This window comes from Tauraco erythrolophus, chromosome 2 (assembly GCF_009769465.1).
Source record: "Tauraco erythrolophus isolate bTauEry1 chromosome 2, bTauEry1.pri, whole genome shotgun sequence".
Lineage (NCBI taxonomy): Eukaryota > Metazoa > Chordata > Aves > Musophagiformes > Musophagidae > Tauraco > Tauraco erythrolophus.
This window is the reverse complement of record NC_141466.1, coordinates 54,146,147-54,164,973: the sequence shown is the minus strand read 5'-3', so window position 1 is coordinate 54,164,973 and position 18,827 is coordinate 54,146,147.

The following is an 18,827-nucleotide window of genomic DNA, read 5'->3' as shown; positions in this document are numbered from 1 at the left end:
AGCCCATGACACAGTGCTGGCCTGAGGCCACCAGCCTCTGCCACCCCGTCCCCATCATGGCCAGCCCCTGGGCCATCCCCGTGTACCTGTTTCAGAGGCCAGGCATTTGCTAGCACAGATGAAGGCTGCTCTCTGCCAGTCATCCTCAGCGCAGAGGACATGCCAAAGCATGTTTCTTTTATTACTACCTCACTAAATTTAGTAATTTGAGAATTTACTGATTTACTAGTACAGACATAGCTTTAGGATGTGATCCTGCAAAAATCCTGATATTACAGTCCTTAGAGTATCTGGAGGTTGGAACAGTAAAGCACACACACAGAAACTTAATATCAAGCGTCTCAATAGTTGTGTTACAGTCAGTGAATGCAAGCCTTACTGAACACTATTAGTAAAGTTCAAGTGTTTCTTGAAGTACAAAACAATACTGCCATTTGCCCAAATTAAATTCTTTTTACTTTTTAGTTATTTTTAAAAATTCTCCAGCAGTTTCATATGACAAAATTTTGCAAAACATTTATTTTATTTTATTTTATTTTATTTTATTTTATTTTATTTTATTTTATTTTATTTTATTTTATTTTATTTTATTTTATTTTATTTTATTTTATTTTATTTTATTTTATTTTATAGAACACACTATAGTATTTCAAGTACCTTTTTTTCGCATTTTTAATCTCATTTGCTTCCATTTTTTTTGGTCTAGAGGGGAATAGATACTTAAATAAAATGGTATTCAGTTGCCTAAACACAGACATCCACAGCCAGTTAGTCTCCCTACGGTATTTGAGATGTCTGCATGAGGCTGCCAGATATGACACGAGACATTTGGTTGAGCTGTTGATCTGCGGAGTGGCAGCTGGAGGCCTGCAGGGATACCATATGGTGCCTAAAATGTCACTATTTCCCCATTTAAGCAGCGAGTGTTAGAAAGCAGCAGTGCAGCCTCTTTGGGCTGTGCCTGTATTAGCAGGTGGCCTGGAACAAGCAGGGCAGATCTATGGCACAGAGGAGCTGGTGCAGAGGGGCCAGGGTGTGCCCTACAGGTATTTCAGAGATTTATTTCATAGAATCATAGAATGGTTTGGGTTGGAAGAGAGCTTAAAGATCATCTAGGTCCAATTTCAGACCAGCTCTGATGTGGTCGCATGGGCCAGTCTATCTGTAGCACAGTAGGTGTGCTTCTACACCAGATCTTTTGATTTGGCTTTGTCTGGTTGGAGTCCAGGTCACAGATGCCAGAACTGTTTCATGATAAGAAGCAAAGTGTGGTGAGGAGGGGTGGTCAGGAGGAACGCTTCAAAAGCACCTTCCTGATCCAAGCTGAAATGCTAATGTAGTGGTATCACATAGATGAAATGTAGGAGCAACATGTATCTCTTCGTAAGGTTTCCTTGGAGCCAAAACAGACTTTGGGTCTGATATCTTCAGCGTCCTGATTGAAGGCTAACCTGCAATGTGCTACAGCTCCTTTTAGTACATATTGCCAGGTTTCCTGCAGGGGTTAACCATAGGATGGGAGCAGGGAAGAGTGGATTTTGGTGTGTGCTTGGCTCCATCCTGCTGTAGCATGGGGTGTAGCCGTGGTGCTCGTCCAGTTTTGGGAGTAGTAAGTGCTGCTGTCAGCCTGAGAGGTGAGTAAACCACTTGTGAGCAAATACTGAACTTCAGCAGTGAAGTGTAAAGCTGGCATTCAACCATTCCCCTCCCAAAAATAAGAGTTTGCAAGACAAAGACTAATTCCCCAAAGCCAGATGCTAGGGGACGATATACAGGTTTTTCAGAGGACATGAAATATCTGTCTTCATTATAGATACAGTTTTGTAGTCATGATTTTTACCATTATTTCCTGTAGAGATAATAAGCAACTGATGTTTTATCAAGTAGGAGTTGACTGTGCTGAGTGCCTGGAACTAACACATGACACCTAGAGAGGCCAGTTCTTCAATAGGTTTTCTTCACTGTTCCATATTTTGTGTCTTTTCCTCGTACCATTACCACCTTCTAGAAATTTGCCTGAAAATGTGCGTGCTGCCTCCACTATCAATTCCTGACAGTTTCAGAGGTAGCACAGTCAGGACATTTTGTGGGACTTTGATGGATGGAAAAATGTCTCAAGCCTAGGATAAACAAAGACCCCAAAGAGTTTTTATTTATTTTTGTTTTTAAGGAATGAATAATTGCTAGTTTTCTGTTAAAATTCATTAGCTTTTTCGGTTCTAGTTCTCCTATTTTCTTAATTTGAGTATTTGAAGAAACACATGAGACTGAATTGTTGCTGCAGGGGGCTGCACTGACTTTGATCTTTTAAATGGAAAGCTATGTTCAATAAAATTAAATCAGCTCTTTTGTAAAAAAAAAGATCACCACCCTCTGGCTTAATTCAACTAAACAGATGTAAGATTTATGTAAATACGCAGTCATTTTAATGTGAAACAAAAGCTAGAATACCCTGCCATTAGTGTAAAAATGCATTTTGTGTTACCAGCTGGTCAGTCATGACCTTTTATTCAGCTCTAGAGACAGTCCATGTCATGTACTCCAAAGAAGGGGAAATATGATGAAAAATGTTCCTGTGTCCACAAACTCATTGCGTATGAAAAAAGCCAGCCAGAAAAAGCCCTATTTTAAGCACGTGGCAAGTACAGAATGAGCTCTGGTGGGGTGATTTACTTTTTGTGCTGCTCTCCCCCTCCCCGGGGCCGTCTGGACAGGTGAAAGGTTGGTGCAATCTGCATATTTGCTCGGGCTTTGAGTTTTCTTTCGCAAAAGATGCTGTGATCAAGTGAGCACATCTTTTCCTGAGAGGATGGAAGACACAAATTGTGCAGAGGATCTAGACCACATTCCACAGTTGTAAGTCTCCTGGGCCAGTGACTCTGAGGCTTTGGTTGGTGATACAAATAGTCTTGTAGAGGACCATTTACAAATAAGTCTTCCTTGAATCTACTGATGTTGATCAGACATGCATGAGGTTGGAGTGGTAACGATGCAACATTCTAATGCAAGCAGATTCTGCTGTATTGACACACAGAATATCATGGAATCATAGATTCATGGGATGGTTTGGGTTGGAAGGGACCTTACAGATCATCTAGTTCCAACCCCCCTGCCATGGGCAGGGACACCTTCCACTGGATCAGGTTGCTCAATGCCTCATCCATCCTGGCCTTGACCAAGATACTGTGTTGCAGCTGTCTCTGAAGTTTGGTCTATATCCAGTTGCATGCGTCTCTTTTTCCCAGCCTGTAAGCTTTTGGGTGAATGCTCCAGTCCATGAGTGCAGCTCCCAGAAACCTCCCTTTCCCTCCTGCAATCCAAAGTGCTGGCTATACAAGCTTCAGACACCCCTGATACTCATCTTGCCCTTCCAAAAAAGAAATCCTCAAACATCTTAAAACTATTTTTAGCTTGCACTGCAAAATGGGATGCAATGCATCTGTGTCAGGTTGGCATAAATATCTCTGTGCTAATATTTTAAATTGAGCTTTCTAACTCAACAACAATATTTTACTGGAACTGATTACCTAAGTACGCCTGTTCTCATAAGGGCTATATAGACATTCCTTAATAATGTAGTTCATGTATTATTTTTGTGTACTACGTATGTGTATTGCCCAAACAATTTGGATTTCGCTATGTTTTAACATTTTCCACGAGATTTGTTTGGTAAATGGAATATAGGCTATTCTAGTGAAGGGAAAACACAGTCAGCTTTTCTTTAGCAGTTCCCAGCTTCGGAACTGTCACTGGGTTTAACTGTGGATATTTGTGAACAGAGGCCTTTAACTGGGTCTGACTCTGCTTCCCTGTAGCAGCACAGCTCACTAGCTACTAGCAGCATTCCCGGCTCACTCTTGTAAGACAGCAAAGAGTTCAGCTCTGGAGTTCATCTACTTTACAATTACAGCTGCCTCCCTTGGAGGATGCATCATCTGTGCAACAAACTGCTATCAAGGTACCGTAAAAAGCCTCTCATTTTTCTGTGTGGGAGTTTCACTGAGCAGACAGCTAGGAAATTATCTGAGTGTGGGCTCTGCACAGGAAATTAAAACTTATTTATCTGCAGCTGCAATTCAAAGGAAGCACCTATATGTAGCATTGCTAGCAATCACCAAAAATAGATTCACTTTCTCAAAGTGTTTGATCTTAGGAAGAAATTGCTTGGTATTTCACAAAGGTTTTCCTATAAATCTGAATCTGTTAGGCCAAAAACTGTTCCTCACATAAGTCTTCAGAGACACTGGATCTACAGAGTGGTTTTTCAGGATGATTTTACAATATTTAAAAGGCACATGGGTTGCTGCACTCATTTTCTTTTCCAAAGAAGTTCTTTGGGTAGTTCTTTTCAGGGCAAAACAAAAGAGCAGCTGCAGTACTGTCCTGGAGAAGGGGAACAGAATGGTCTGCAGCCAGTTATACATGCAAATTCACTGACCAGGACAGTCCCTGATGTCCACCCTGACCACAGAGCCCTGGGACGTTGCCCATGCCTCAGAAGCCTGATGAAACAAAATTGCAGGAGGCTGCAGAAAGCCCCTCGGGAAGGGCAAAGGAAAACAGGAAAAGTCTTCCAACACAAACAAAACCACCTGGGAGCTGCTCCGAGTTTGTGGCTCACCAGGCAGAGGGGAGATCTGAGTCAGAGGGGAATCAGTGAGGGCTGTACTCAGACCACGCTGTAATAAGGAATGAAACAGAAAAAACGTGGCATATTCAAATAAAAGGCAGGCTCAGAAGAATACGCACTTCCTTCCTGAAAGATCATGCCACAAAATGCACAAAAAGCACAGTAAATATTTCATACAAAATCAGCAATTCTGTTTCAAAACCTTATCATATAATCATAGAATCATAGAATCATAGAACAGTTTGGTTTGGAAGGAAACTTAAAGGTCATTAGTTCCAACCCCCCTGCCATGGGCAGGAACACCTTTCACTAGATCAGGTTGCTCAAAGCCTCATCCAACCTGGCTTTGAACACTTCCAGGGATGGGGCATCCACAACTTCTCTGGACAACCTGTTCCAGTGCCTCACCACCCTCAGAGGGAAGAATTTCTTCCTTAACATCAAATTGAAATCTACCCTTTTACAGTTTAAAGCCATTACCCCCTGTCCTATCACTACACACTCTTGTAAAAAGTCCCTCTCCAGCTTTCCTGCAGGACTCCTTTAAGTACTGGAAGACTGCTATAAGATCTCCCTGGAGCCTTCTCTTCTCCAGGCTGAACAACCCCAACTCTCTCAGCCTGTCTTCATAGGAGAGGTGCTCCAGCCTTCTGTCTTCTATATAATCTATGATAGAATCACACTGATACAAGACGATACAAGGATGCAAGGTTGCTGGACTGGATGCACACGACCCTGAACTGTGCATATGTGTAGGTGTGTGTATATGTGTGCACATCCATGCAAGGGTAAGGCATAGGGAATTGAATATGTCTCTGAATACATAGCTTAATTATATGAAAAAAAATTTTAAAAAAACATTCCTCCTGCCTGGAAGTTTCATGCGCATCCCTAAAGGATGGCAATTTTGGGTCAGTGGGTCCCAAAAGTTCACCTGAGCTGCCTGCATAGCTCACCAGTGGGGATAAATTAATGAAAAGCCGAACCTGATCCATGCAAGGGATGCTCCAGTAGGTGCAATGCTCCACATTTGCCTCAGTAGCTCTGAATGCCATTTAGCACACTTCTAAAAGCTCTGCACGTGTTACTCAGCCTGCTCTATGATCCCTTAGAAGACCATGACTTCTTTCACATAAGAAAGACAAGGGTGATGATTTCCTAATCTTTTCCCCACAGGGCTACAAGAGCAAGAACACTCTTATTCCCAAAGCAATTCTATCCTGGCTCTTACCTGAGAAAACAGACTAGAGATTGAACTGTTGAAGGCAGAATATAGAATGGTTAAGGTTGGAAGTGACCTTAAAGATCATCTAGTTCCAACCCTCCTGCCATGGGCAGGGACACTCCACTACACCAGGTTGCTCAAAGCCTCATCCAGCCTGGCCTTGAATACTTCCAGGGATGGGGCATCCACAACTTCTCTGGGCAACCTGTTCCAGTGCCTCATCACCCTCAATGCAAAAAATTTCTTCCTTAGATCTAATAGAAATCTACCCTCTTTCAGTTTAAAGCCATTACCCCCTGTCCTATCACTACACACTCTTGTAAAAAGTCCCTCTCCAGCTTTCCTGCAGGACTCCTTTAAGTACTGGAAGACTGCTATAAGATCTCCCTGGAGCCTTCTCTTCTCCAGGCTGAACAGTCCCAACTCTCTCAACCTGTCTTCATAGCAGAGGTGCTCCAGCCCTCGGATCGTCTTCACGGCTCTTCTCTGGACTCGCTCCAGCAGCTCCATGTCCTTCTTGTGTTGGGGACTCCAGAGCTGAATGCAGTATTCCAGGTGGATTCTCACGAGAGCTGAGTAGAGGGACAGAATCATCTCTCTCAACCTGCTGGCCATGCTTCTTTGGATGCAGCCCAGGATACGGTTGGCTTTCTGGGCTGCCAGTGCACTTTGCCGGCTCATGTTGAGCTTCTCTTCAACCAGCACTCCCAAGTCCTTTTCCTCAGGGCTGCTCTCAATCCATTCTCCGCCCAGCCTGTACTTGTGCTTGGGATTGCCCCGACCCATGTGCAGGACCTTGCACTTGGCCTTGTTGAACTTCATGAGGTTCTCACAGGCCTGCCTCTCCAGCCTGTCTGGCAAGGTCCCTCTGGATGACATCCGACCTCTGGTTATGCCTTCCTGTAATATATTTTGTCAATCTGAGTTCAAACAAAGAGCATTTCCATCCCTGTGCTCTCAAGGTCAGTGGGTGAGCCCTGGAAGCCACTGGGAGGGTATTGCCAAGGTAAGGTTGCGCTCCTGGGCAGATGAGAATAATGCATCTGGTAGGCAGGAGGATTTAATAAGGACCTTCTGCTCAGTCTTTCCACTCTGATACTTTTGGAGAACTTTAAGTTGTGTGTAATTGCAGTAACAAGTTCCTTGATCAAAGTCCATGCTCTACATGTAAAATGCAAGTACCTCATTCAGATTTCTGATTTATCTTTGGCAGACAGACAGCTAAAAAATGATGTGTTGACCAGTTTTTAGAAAACAAGAGCAATAGGGATGGGAGGAGGGAGTGTTTTGGACATGATTAAAACTCTTAAACCAAACCTAGATGCCCAAGAAACTGTTCAAGAAGTGTCTGAAGATCAGCATCTCTCATATGTATACCTCTGCCTGCCTTCACCCAGGACTACAAATGCTGAAGCCATGAGAAATCCTGCTCTCAGAGGGGTCTGTATCAATAAAACCACAGTGGGCTTGAAAGCTTTGTGAGAGGCTTGTTCTCAGCATTGTTCTACCTCTCTGTTTGCGGGTTTGTTTTGGTTTTGTTCTCTTCCTCAGCAGTTGTACCCATTGAGAGAGAAATGAATATATTGCAGATAATGTTGGTTCATATCCCACAGGAAAAATTGTAGAGGTGAGTGATTTTAACATTTCCCATTGCCAGACTAAGGAGCAGAAAATAGCAGCAGAATTGGAGGTGTTGACGTAAAAGAGAGTGAAGAGAAGACCAGTGGGAAGGAGGAATTGAAACATTTCTGTAATCAAGCTCTTTGTTCTAGTTCCCACCTTACAGAGAAATAGCTTTTTAGTAAATACCAAACCTTGCTTTACCTTGGCATGCAGTATCGGGGAGAAAATAGGCTGGAACATATTAGCACACCGCAGGAGAAAAACAAATAACATCCTTTGCTTCCAGCCATGCTGGTGGTACAGCCGGTTGTGATAGGGAAAGCCCCAAATCCAGTTTCAAGTAAATGGAGCACAGCTGGGGCATCATCAAGTCTGGGGTTTGGTTTTATCTCCTGGGTTTGGGGTAGGGTTAACATTGCAGGCACAGCCTGAGGGCTGGGGCACCTCGCAGAGGTCTGGATCTAGGTCTGAACTCCCGCACACGTCACGGCTGCTTTGGCTGGGGATTTTGGGTTAGGTCCATTACGGATTATCACTCCAAGCTCTGGTATTCTTTCTCAGTGTGGAATTAACAGGATCCACATGGTGATTTGGAATCTAATATTCAGATGTGGAAAGCCCTGGGCACTAAGCCCCCAGTCTCTTAACAGGAGCTGTGCGCACGCTGAGGCTCAGGATAGGAGGTCCTGCACATCGGTCGGTGGTGAGAAGGCGTCTCACCCTGCTTCAGGTTGTGGAAGAGGTTTACAGCCTCCAGATATATTAATTTTCAAGTGCTTCAATAAGAAGAATAAAATATTTGAAGCAATGGAGTTGCATGGGAAGTATTTCAAGGACTTTTAAAAGACCCCTGTGTCCTCAAAATCATAGGATCCTAGAATCCTAGAATTATAGAACAGTTTGGGTTGGAAAGGACTTTTAAAGGTCATCTAGTCTGACCCCCCTGCAGTGAGCAGGGACATCTTCAGACAGATCAGGTAATCTGTTCTATAACATGAAAGGGCATGGAAGAAGCAGCATTTCTTTTAGACAAATATTTCTTTTGTCAGATGTTTTCTTTTGTAGGGGCTGCCTGCCTATCCCAACAGAAGCAGGGATCTCGGATTGCATGCTTTTTCCATCACCGGCTGTCTGCCTGCGTGCACGACCCGTTGATGTCTCCAGTCACTTGTGCAGACACTCATGAGGAAAGGAGTGCTACCTCTTGACATTAAGCTTCTCTATTTTGACCTCCGGAAAAAGGATTTTTAGTGTGAATTTGGGGAGTGACTTTTGCCCGAGGCAGGCTTCTGTACTGTGAAATTCTCCTATTGCAGGACTATGGGGGCCTGAGGGAGATGCAGGGAGGTGGGTTCCCCTCCACCCAGTCTGGGAGGAGGTGGGGAGATGTGGAGGGAGGGCAGAGCCCCAGGCACCCAAGAGAGGTGACTCTGGGTTTTGACAAGCTCCCTCAGAGATCTACAGACACTGGGGCTTTACGTGCAGGGTGGCCAACATCTGACAAAGCAATCTGCTGGAACTTCACAAACTTTCCTGCCTCTTGCCCAGATTTCCCCGTGCAGGGAGTGGACCTGGCACGGTTGATGTGAGCAGTCTGATCTCAAAACACACCGTGCCATAAATCCCATCCAAGGGGGAAACGCTGCAGGGCGGACAGCAGGCTCTGATCCATCCGCTGGGCTCCATTTGCCTGCCTGAAGCTGTTGGGATGCTGATTCCTTTCCTTTTAAGTTTCTTTTCTTTTACTCCGTCTGTTAATCCAGTATGTCGGACATGCTCGTGTATAAAGGGAAATCTGCAGCACATTAGATTGATGCTATCTCTTCTGAAGTTACTTGTTAACAACTGTTCTGCAAACCATCCTTTAAAGTCGATGTATAGATAACATGGAGCCACGAGAGGGAGCAAGAGTACTGACTAAGGGAATTCGGGATTTAAGAGGGATTATTACACCTCTGGATAAGCACAGTCAGCTTTAGAGTGGTAGAAACACATAAAACATGAAGAGAGCTGGAAGAACAGCAAGACTTAGCTCAGAAGGTATGTGGTCATATTAAAAGGTGGAAACCAAAAAGATAGTTTAAAGCCATTTTCATACACATGGTAGGCGTTTCTTTCCGATTCTTGATTTCTTTTTCTGGAGAGTACTGGCTAAGCTGCCTAAGGTGTCGAATAGAAAAAAGATGTAGCTTTTGCATCTACATTTCTACTCTAAGAGAAAGGGAAAAATTAAATAAGGTGATTAATATAACCCTCAATCGCACAGAATTTAAACACAATACTTTATATTTGCAGTAGCACTGCTGAAGCAAGGTTTGCCTTTTCTGTCACCACTCTCTTGTATGGTTGTGAGCAAATCACCCAAACTCAGATGCTCAGGGATAATTAGGTAACTAATACTCAGAAAAATTGCAGAACCAAAGTATCTAAATAATACCATAGTCCTATTTCCTCTATGCTCTATATGTCTGAAATGAATGTGTTGTAACTTCTTTCCTTCCCAGAGAAACTGAACATGCTCAATACACTAAAGTGTATAAGAACATTATATGTTGCAGGTACCTGGGGCTCAGGGGCTTTGATTGCTGCAACTAGCATAAAATAACTGGATTTTTTTAATGATGCTATTTTTTGTTGAAGTGCATCCTTGGCTGGTTTTCCTTGCAGCCGTGCAGAAGGGGTGTTGCTGAAGCTACAAGCCTGGTATTCTGATTGAAAAGCCAAGATGTCCAGAGCTCTGCAATGAGGCATGTGTGGCATTGATCTGGCTTCCTATTACAAACCTGTCTTTTGTGTCTCTCGAGTTTTATCAGTTTGCTTTATTGTAATGGGTTCGTTCAGGCTGCAATAATTGAGGGCGTGTCACATTTTTCCATAATACGATCTTATTTTTCAATGAGCTATAAAATTTCACTCTTGGCTGCAACTTGACATATGTATTTGAGAACCTGCTGCTTTTAAAGCATTTTTGAATGCCTTGAAGCATTCTTTGAATCAAATTGGGCCATTAAAAAGAAGGGGACTGCGCTCCGTAATATGCTGGTTCTAAAAACCTCTTTCAAGTCGGCAGGAATTCCTCCCCCTCCTTCTCCTGATATCTTTCAGGCCACAAATAATGGCAGGAGTCATATGAATTACTGGTGTTAAAGATATTACAAGATTTCATTGTGGAGGTAACATGTTCGCTCCAGAGTTAAGATTGTATTGAGTTTTGATTTTAAAGCCGGGGAAAATTTTACTGTGGAAAAATTGGTTGCAGTGCCTCAAAATCGCATGTACTATGTAAGTCCCTGCCTCTTCTAAACAGTCTAAGTAGTGGTAGTTATGATGAAAGCTGCCTGAAACCTGTCCTTTAAAGACTCCATTTTTAGTTTCTCATAACTTTGCCAATCTTTCTGAGTTGAAATATCCCCTGAAGAGTGCTTGCCCCAGGGCGAATGCCTTTGGAAAAGTGTCAGCAAAACATTCAGGAAAAACATTACAAAAATGGTGCACTAATTCCCCAGCATGCCATGCAGGAAAAGACAAGCTGCTTCACCCATTTTGGAAAGTTTTAGCCGTCATTTTGTTGAAGGACTTTAGCATCTCCACGGTTTGCAACACATCTGTAACCTGAGTCATGGGCCACTCCTGCCTAGGAGTCAGAAAAGTGCTTGTAGCATTCACCAAAAAAAAAAGCTATCAACATCCGGCCAAGCTGTAAGCCTCTGCAGCCTTTCAATTCACTGCAGCTCAGAGGAGGCTTGTTAAAGACATCTGATGCTCCCATCACCCCCAAGTCTTTCTGCTCAGGGCTGCTCTCAATCCGTTCTCCACCCAGCCTGTACTTATGCTTGGGATTTCCCCGACCTATGTGCAGGACCTTGCACTTTGCCTTGTTGAACTTCTTGAGGTTCGTGTGGCCCCACTTCTCCAGCCTGTGAAGGTCCCTCTGAATGGCATCCCTTCCCTGCAGCGTGGTCGACCACAGCAAAAGGCTTGGTGTCATTGATAAACTTGCAAAACAATCTAAGGATCAAAAAAATTGAGATAAGCCAAAAGCAAGAAGCTACATATGTGAATGCGCACAACAGAGGACTGCTCTTCATCTGGACCCAAAGGGCAGCGCTTGCTGTCATTGAAGGCTCAAGCTGCTGAACAAGACGTGACTCACCAGGTTCAGTCCAACAAAATGTTTTCTTCTGAATTCCCAGCTTGCGTACTACATGACATAAATGGAATTCAGGAAATTGATCAAGATGGAGATTTAGGAAAGCCTCACTGAAAGTGACCCTCGTCTCGCTATAAAATGGGAAGCAGTGAAGGGCTTGCAGCCATGGGAAGACTGGACAGGTAGTTAAAGCAGAGAGTGATACCAGTCCTGCTATCTGATTTCAAAGCCCTATGCATTCCTAGGGGGGATAACAATTTTCTCTCCAGCCTCTCCAATGAAACAATCTGACAGCAGATCCAATGTAGGGCTGATTTTTCCAAGTAGATACCGAATTCAGAGCAATCTGCCTGAAGAACACTCGGTCTCCAGAGCTGTCCCCTGAGGAGTCACCTCCTTTCTGCAACACACAACTTGTCACCTCCATCCTTTGCGCAGGCAGATGGGCCATGGCTGGGGCAGGCCAGCCAAGCCCCAGGGCTCTTGCAGGGTCAGGTCACCCTACATCGCTGGACAAGGGGCATAAATCACTTTTTTTTCACAGGTGGCAACTAAGTGTGTGTGTTCCTCATTGTAGTCCCTACCAGGGGACATCTGGCATCTGGTCTGCAGCAACGCTGAGCTTTCAGGGTGACAACCAGAGTCAGTGGGAATCATGCTTGGAGTAAATAAAGTGATCGATGATAAATAAAGTGCAGTAAACCAACATTGGGTGAAAAATCTTGGCTTTTCAAATTAGAATTGAACAAATGAGGAGAAGGTTTTGGTGTGAATATTTGTGCCTTTTCCCTCATCCTCAGAAGGAGAAGGGTGAGAACTACTCATGTCATAAGGATGCTATCAGGACAAATCCATTTGGGAATCATTCGCATACTACCCTGATGGAGCCATAGGCAAATCCATCATGAAATGACTAATGTGTTTCCCACGACTGAAGCTTTCTGCAGGGATATTCCTCTGAAGTTTTATTTTGAAAAAAGACAATAAAAATAAAACTTTTCCAATATTTTTCAGCACAAAATATACAGTTTTGATTACAAACTGAGAAAAAAAGTTTTTAATTTGTTCAAAAGGGAAAAATTTTCTTTACCCAGGATATGTCTTCTTCAGGGTTAATTAAAAAAAAAATTTTTTTGGCTTCAATTCAAGTGGAAACAGTTTGAAATGTCAGAAACTTTTTCTAACTAGAAAAAAACCCTGACAATCAATCAAATAATCTCTAAGTGATCTATCATTTTGAGAAAGATCTGGGAGCTGTTTTTGTCAATGGCTACCTCCAGATGACTTCAGTGGTGTTACAATTTTGTTCTTTGATCCTGGAAATGCATCCATGGCATTGAAGCGTGTGAGGTCCTTAGTAACAGCATTTCTGCTTTCAGATTTGCGTAAATTCAGGAAAGAGTGTAGTGTTACAGCTCAATGTCAGAGATTAACAAGGTACCACCTTTAAGCAAAGTGTGATTATTGCTGACCAAAGTGGATAAAGTAATACACAGGAATAAATCAAAGGAATATAAATATTAATAGTGATGAAAATTATAATAAAGCGTAATTCTGACAGCTTCTGAGGAATGAGGATCTAGGATTCTGCTTGAGATGAAAATTAGGATTAAGTCAAAGAAATTAAAATGATATGAATGACAAGGACATCAGACAGTTTTTTCCAGACAGACAAGAAGTAGCTTGTAGCAGGTTTCATTTCAGTCAGTGCTTCCAAATGGTGCAACAGATTTGAGTAAATTCTTACACGAAACATAAACGTGAATCTAGGCAGCAAGAATGAAAACACAGGTTAGAATGGACAGTAGTTTGGACAGGGTAAATTTCTTCAGCTATCTTGCTCTGGCATATGTTGTTTTATTCAAAAGAATACACATGGTTTGAAATCATTGTATCTTTCATTGGAGACAGCTCAGGCAAAATTCCTTATAAAAATATTTCATATATTTTCTAAACACTTTACTGCTGCCAGAATCGGCAAGGGTGCATTATCTCGAGTGCAATCAAATGTCATGCTAGAAAAGCACTAAAGCCTTTTTAATTAAAAACGTCATAAAGGCTTAAGTAAAATTATAACCACTGGTTACTGTAATCTTCTTAGAGGGGTTCGTGTGTGTGTGTGTGTGCTGGTGCCTCTGCGAGCGGCGGGATGTGAGTGTGCTGCAGTGTTGTAGAAAATGAACCCCGTACAAGCAGCGAAGCACAATGTCTGCAAGGCTTCATCTCAACTTGCAGCTGCTCATACGCTCCAGCCGGGCGCTTAACCCTTTCATACACCCGTTGTTTCCTCCCTCTCACTCCAATACAGACTCTTACACCACTCTGCCACCAGCAGCAATGCTGAACTTTGCCCACACGGTCAAGAAGCCTTGAAAAACTATGATAAGTTATAAACATCCTGCTGCAATATTCAGAATTCCCACTTTACACTTGCTTGGCCAATATATTAACCAGCAACACCATGTAAATTCCAAAACTAACTATTGAGATGTTGATGCTGACAAATCAGGAATAATATAACGATGGAGACTTATTCTTTTAAGGTCAAGCTGTGTCTTTGCCGTGAGACTCATGCAAGCGGTTGGGTAATGTTACATTGCCCCAGCATCAAGTTAAGCTGAGTCACCAAGCACCTTGCTCTAGCAGCCACTCACAGTATAATGTTTTATGGAATGTCTGAATCCTGCTGTTTCCTTGTGTGGCTCTGGAAGTCGCACCACAATTTGGTCCCAAGGAAGTTTACATATTTTGAGAGACAACTCCCTGGAGTGGCCTGTCCTTTTGTTACAAATTCACTGAAACAAACAGTTTGATGTGGCAATACACAACTAATCACACAGAGCCTGGTACCCTCTGGTGTATGTGTATTTTGGAAGCATTGAGATAGAAAAAGTGCATCTTGTCATCCTTCTGCTCCTGCATTTACTTGTATAATCTTTTACTTTTCTCATTCAAAAAAAAACGTTGACAAGGTTGACTTCATCCAGGTGTCTCACCAGCATGCTCACCACAATGCATTCTCAGGCTGCATTATCAGAAATTCAAAGTAGAAGATTTGAATTAAAAAAAAAAAAAGATCTTTTCCCAACCGTACTTTCTCCATTGTTCCATCTAAAACCAACTGATGGTCAAAATGAGTGAGTGAGACAGGCTTCACCTACTACTGTGAGGCAAATACTGTTTCTTAAGCCGTGATATCTTGCCTTCTACAGTCAACCAGTTCTTGATGTGCCACCGAAGTAACTTTAAACCATTTTGATTTGTTAAGGTTAACGGACATAAAAACTCCTTGGCACTTATGTTCTGGTTCCTCATCTATTACAGGTCTATTTATTGGCAATTTGTGAATTTAAAATTATGATCTCCTTGTATTAAGCACTTGCAATAAATCTCTTGCTTCATTTTGTCTTACAAAGGCAAGCGCAAGATGGCATCATGCTTGGGTTCAGTGCAGTGAATATCAACATTTGAATAGCTCTTTTGGGGCAATATAGCACTAAGATTTGTAGTCAAAATAGGAGAATTGTTTATACCTCAATAAGCAGGGGATTCAGCAGCATTTCTCCAGGAGAAACTTTGCACAAGAAGGTTGGTGATGTCCTATCTGATTCAGCCCAGCTTGCAGAGAACATGCGCAACTGTTGGAGGAACCAAGGCAGAGATTTCGTCCAAGTGTCACAGTGGTTGAAAGATCTGCCTATAGCTTGTACTATTTCAAACAAAGACCCACAGGTTAGGAACCTTTACAAAGTCCCTGAATTACAGGTTGAGAATATCAAATATTGTTTTCTGGAGTGGTAAACGGTGACACATAACAGCAAGAAGTTGGGGTGTCTACAGCTTCCTGAGTCATCTGCTTTTGTCCTGAAAACTGAACACAGCTGGATTCAGAGACATCTGTATTAGTTCATCAGACATTCTCGGGACTGGGCTAACAATTTAACAGTATACATAACCCAGCATCAGTGCTCAGCATCAGTGCTCATGCAGATGTAGCTGAGAAATGGAGCCTGTTCTGGGGTAGGAGGCTCTGCCCCAGGTGTCTTTCTGAGAAGCCCATGCAAAAGATCTGAATTCATCATTTTGAGACAAAGAGCCTGTGCCAGTCAAACTAAGAATGTGCTTTGGATTATCCCAAGTAATCTAAATTACCTAATTTAAAATCCAGATTTATAAATCTCACATCACTGTCAAGTCTTTCAATTAATGAAAGTACCCTTGAATTTCACAGGAAATGGAGAGGGACCTGAATTAAAACCTGTGATTTTTTTCAGTACATGATTAAATTGGAACATCTGTGTAGTAGTGTCTGTCATCAGAGATATCTGACCACTTTCTAATCACTACAGCATTGACAGTCAGCCCTATTCCACAGGTTGGGAGCTAATGTCTTGGGTAGATTCAGTTACCTCCTTTAAGAATCGTTTTAAGGAATTAAAAATACTTAAAGTCTTCATCTTTATAAATGGAGATAATTTCTGCTTTCTGCCCCAGTGAGACTACAGCTCATATTGCACCATTTCATTACAGTAAGCCATCATAGCATCATAAATAAAACAACCAATCTTCAGCATATGGAAAATACTTCTCAGTTTGACAGGACTGAAGCAGTTTCACTGTTGTAGGTAGTTTCCCCCTGGAGACAAAGACCGACCATCCTCAGGCTGCTTTGGCTGACGTGTGCAGAAGGGTAGCAGCAACGTCTCGGAGCCTCCGTGGGCTGATGGACATCCTCACTTGCCAGCTGTCTCCTTGGAAATCTCGTGACAGCAGGTGAAGCTCACATGCTGGTTGTAGACTAGACATTGCCTGAGCATCTGAACCGTTTCCAAAATGGTTTACCTGGACCTTGGACTTCTGCTGACAGTGGCCAAACTGATGCAGGCACCTACTTTGGCACGGTCTTTGTGCATTTTTTAAAGTCCTTTCTGGTGAAAGATTGACTTTTGTAGCATAAAGGCTTTTGAGGAGCTGCCTCAGGAGAACCGTGCAGTATTAAATAGAAGTGTGACATTTGGTACCTGCTGTTGAAATGGAGGCACAAACATATGATAAAGGGGCTGGCTGATAGATGGGGACATGTTGAGTGCACTATAGTGATAAATTGTTTCCCTGTTATGCCTAGGAGACAGAAGCGATGCACATATGGCATACTGGCATACTGTCACTTCTGTATTTCCAACGTAGTAGAAAGCTGTGAATGTAACAACTCTTCCTAATTGATTATGCCAGTGCTGGTCAATATTAAAATGACAAAAAAGAAATAATCTCTTTGCTCTATGTTATCAGTGGTTTTTAGACAGGGCCTGATTTCATATTACGACAGTGTCTCTTTGTACCAGCTTAAAACTTTCTAGCCATTACAGAAAACTCAGAATGACTTTCTAGGCATTATACATACTGAAAATACATATCTGAATAGAAACTGGTACTGCAAGGAGTCTGAACACAAATGTAACAATCATTTCATGAGAAGAATCTGTAAATTTGAGGTTTACCTATGCTGAAAGATTGAAAGGCCCCCTCCATTCTACATCAAGCATGCATCAACATCCAAGGTTAGGAGGTGGGTAGGACTGCATTTGACTGCCTCTAACTTCACACCCTGAATCACAATGTAGCATGGGATTAGTCTTTAATGTGAGACTCAGAATATACTGTATCATCATCACCTTCTCCTCTATACCATTACAGAATATTAACAATATTCCTTTTTATATGATAATTCAGCACAGAGCATGGATTATTTTCTGTATAAGTAATTATATGTTCAAAAGCTGCCTTCCAGTTACGTGATTGGACTATAACTGGTATTGCTATCTACACTTAATCAATATCCTAGATACTATATGATTGTGGAACAAATTCTGGTGATGCTCAGAGTAAAAAACAATGTCGTTGCCTCTCAGCTTGGTGCTGACCCATCAACCGAGATGTATTATTACTCCCCATAATTCACCTTTGTGCTTCGCACTACTAATTGAAAAGCTCTGGTTCATCATATACTTTCTGAATGAAATAATAATGCTTTTTCTTCCCTCTCCCCTTTCACACATTCCAGCGCAGTATCAACGAGGCAGAAATATTTAGCATATTTCTGGCGCTAGGCTGTAATTTTAATTTTCACGCAGCACACACAGCGCCAGACAGGTGTTTTGAAATGTAAATAAAAAGCAGTGTAGTGCGGGACGCAGTACACAAACTGCTGCAGAAGACTCCAGCACAATGAGAAGCACAACATCTATCTGTTTAATAGGGCGGCAGGCCTGTGTAATGAGCAGAAACCGCTCGTTTAAAATCTTTACTACAGCTCTCCAACTAAAATATAAAACACATTCCGAGAAGGCAGGAGGTGGAATAGCAGAGCTCCAGCATAATGTGGGGGAAAGCGCACAACAGCTCAGTAACAAACCCTTGGTAATGTATGTAGGAAGGGTATGACAGGCTTCCTAAGTGAGGCAGGAGCCAGCGAATAGCAGCGGGCAGTGTTTGCTCTCACAGGCATGATGCTGAGCAGCCAAAAGACCCTCTATGTGTCTTAAATGCGTGTGCTCCGAGCAGGTTTCTAAGCAAGTTATCCATTTCCAACATTATGTGCCTGTGGTTAAAGGGATTAGCCAGTGGTAATCCAGTTCTGGAGGAGATTAACTTTCAAAAATAAGAGAAAGCTTCTGCAGTGGACGCATTTTTTGACTCTACTGTGTTGGGTGGATGTGTTAGGCTGGGTGGGGGAGGGATAAATAACCTCCGCCCTCGGTTTATCTCCCTACTAGAGGCTTCTACACAACTGTCAAAAAAAGCTTTTATTGTCAGCATATTTTTAGGCCACTTAAGATGACAAAGTGCAGAAACCAGTTAGGCAGCCTTCGATGGAAAGCGAAGCCCTGTGCGAACAGAACTCCAGGCACAAAACTGCCCCTTAGGTAATGAGGATTTCCACCATTGTCCGGTAGCTGTCCTAGAATTAGTAATATATTTACATTTAAAGCTTGATCCTTACTTCACATCAGACGGATTTATGCAGCGTGATCCCACTGCCTTCGGAGACGCTATTTTAGTTGATATTGGTGCGAGGAAGGTGAAAAACAAGGAGAAAAGCAAGGAGGTACCATTTAATAACAAATAATGTAAACTGTACATTCGATTTCTCTGTATGTTGTTATGTCTACTATCATCTTGAATGCTACAGCTGAGCTCTC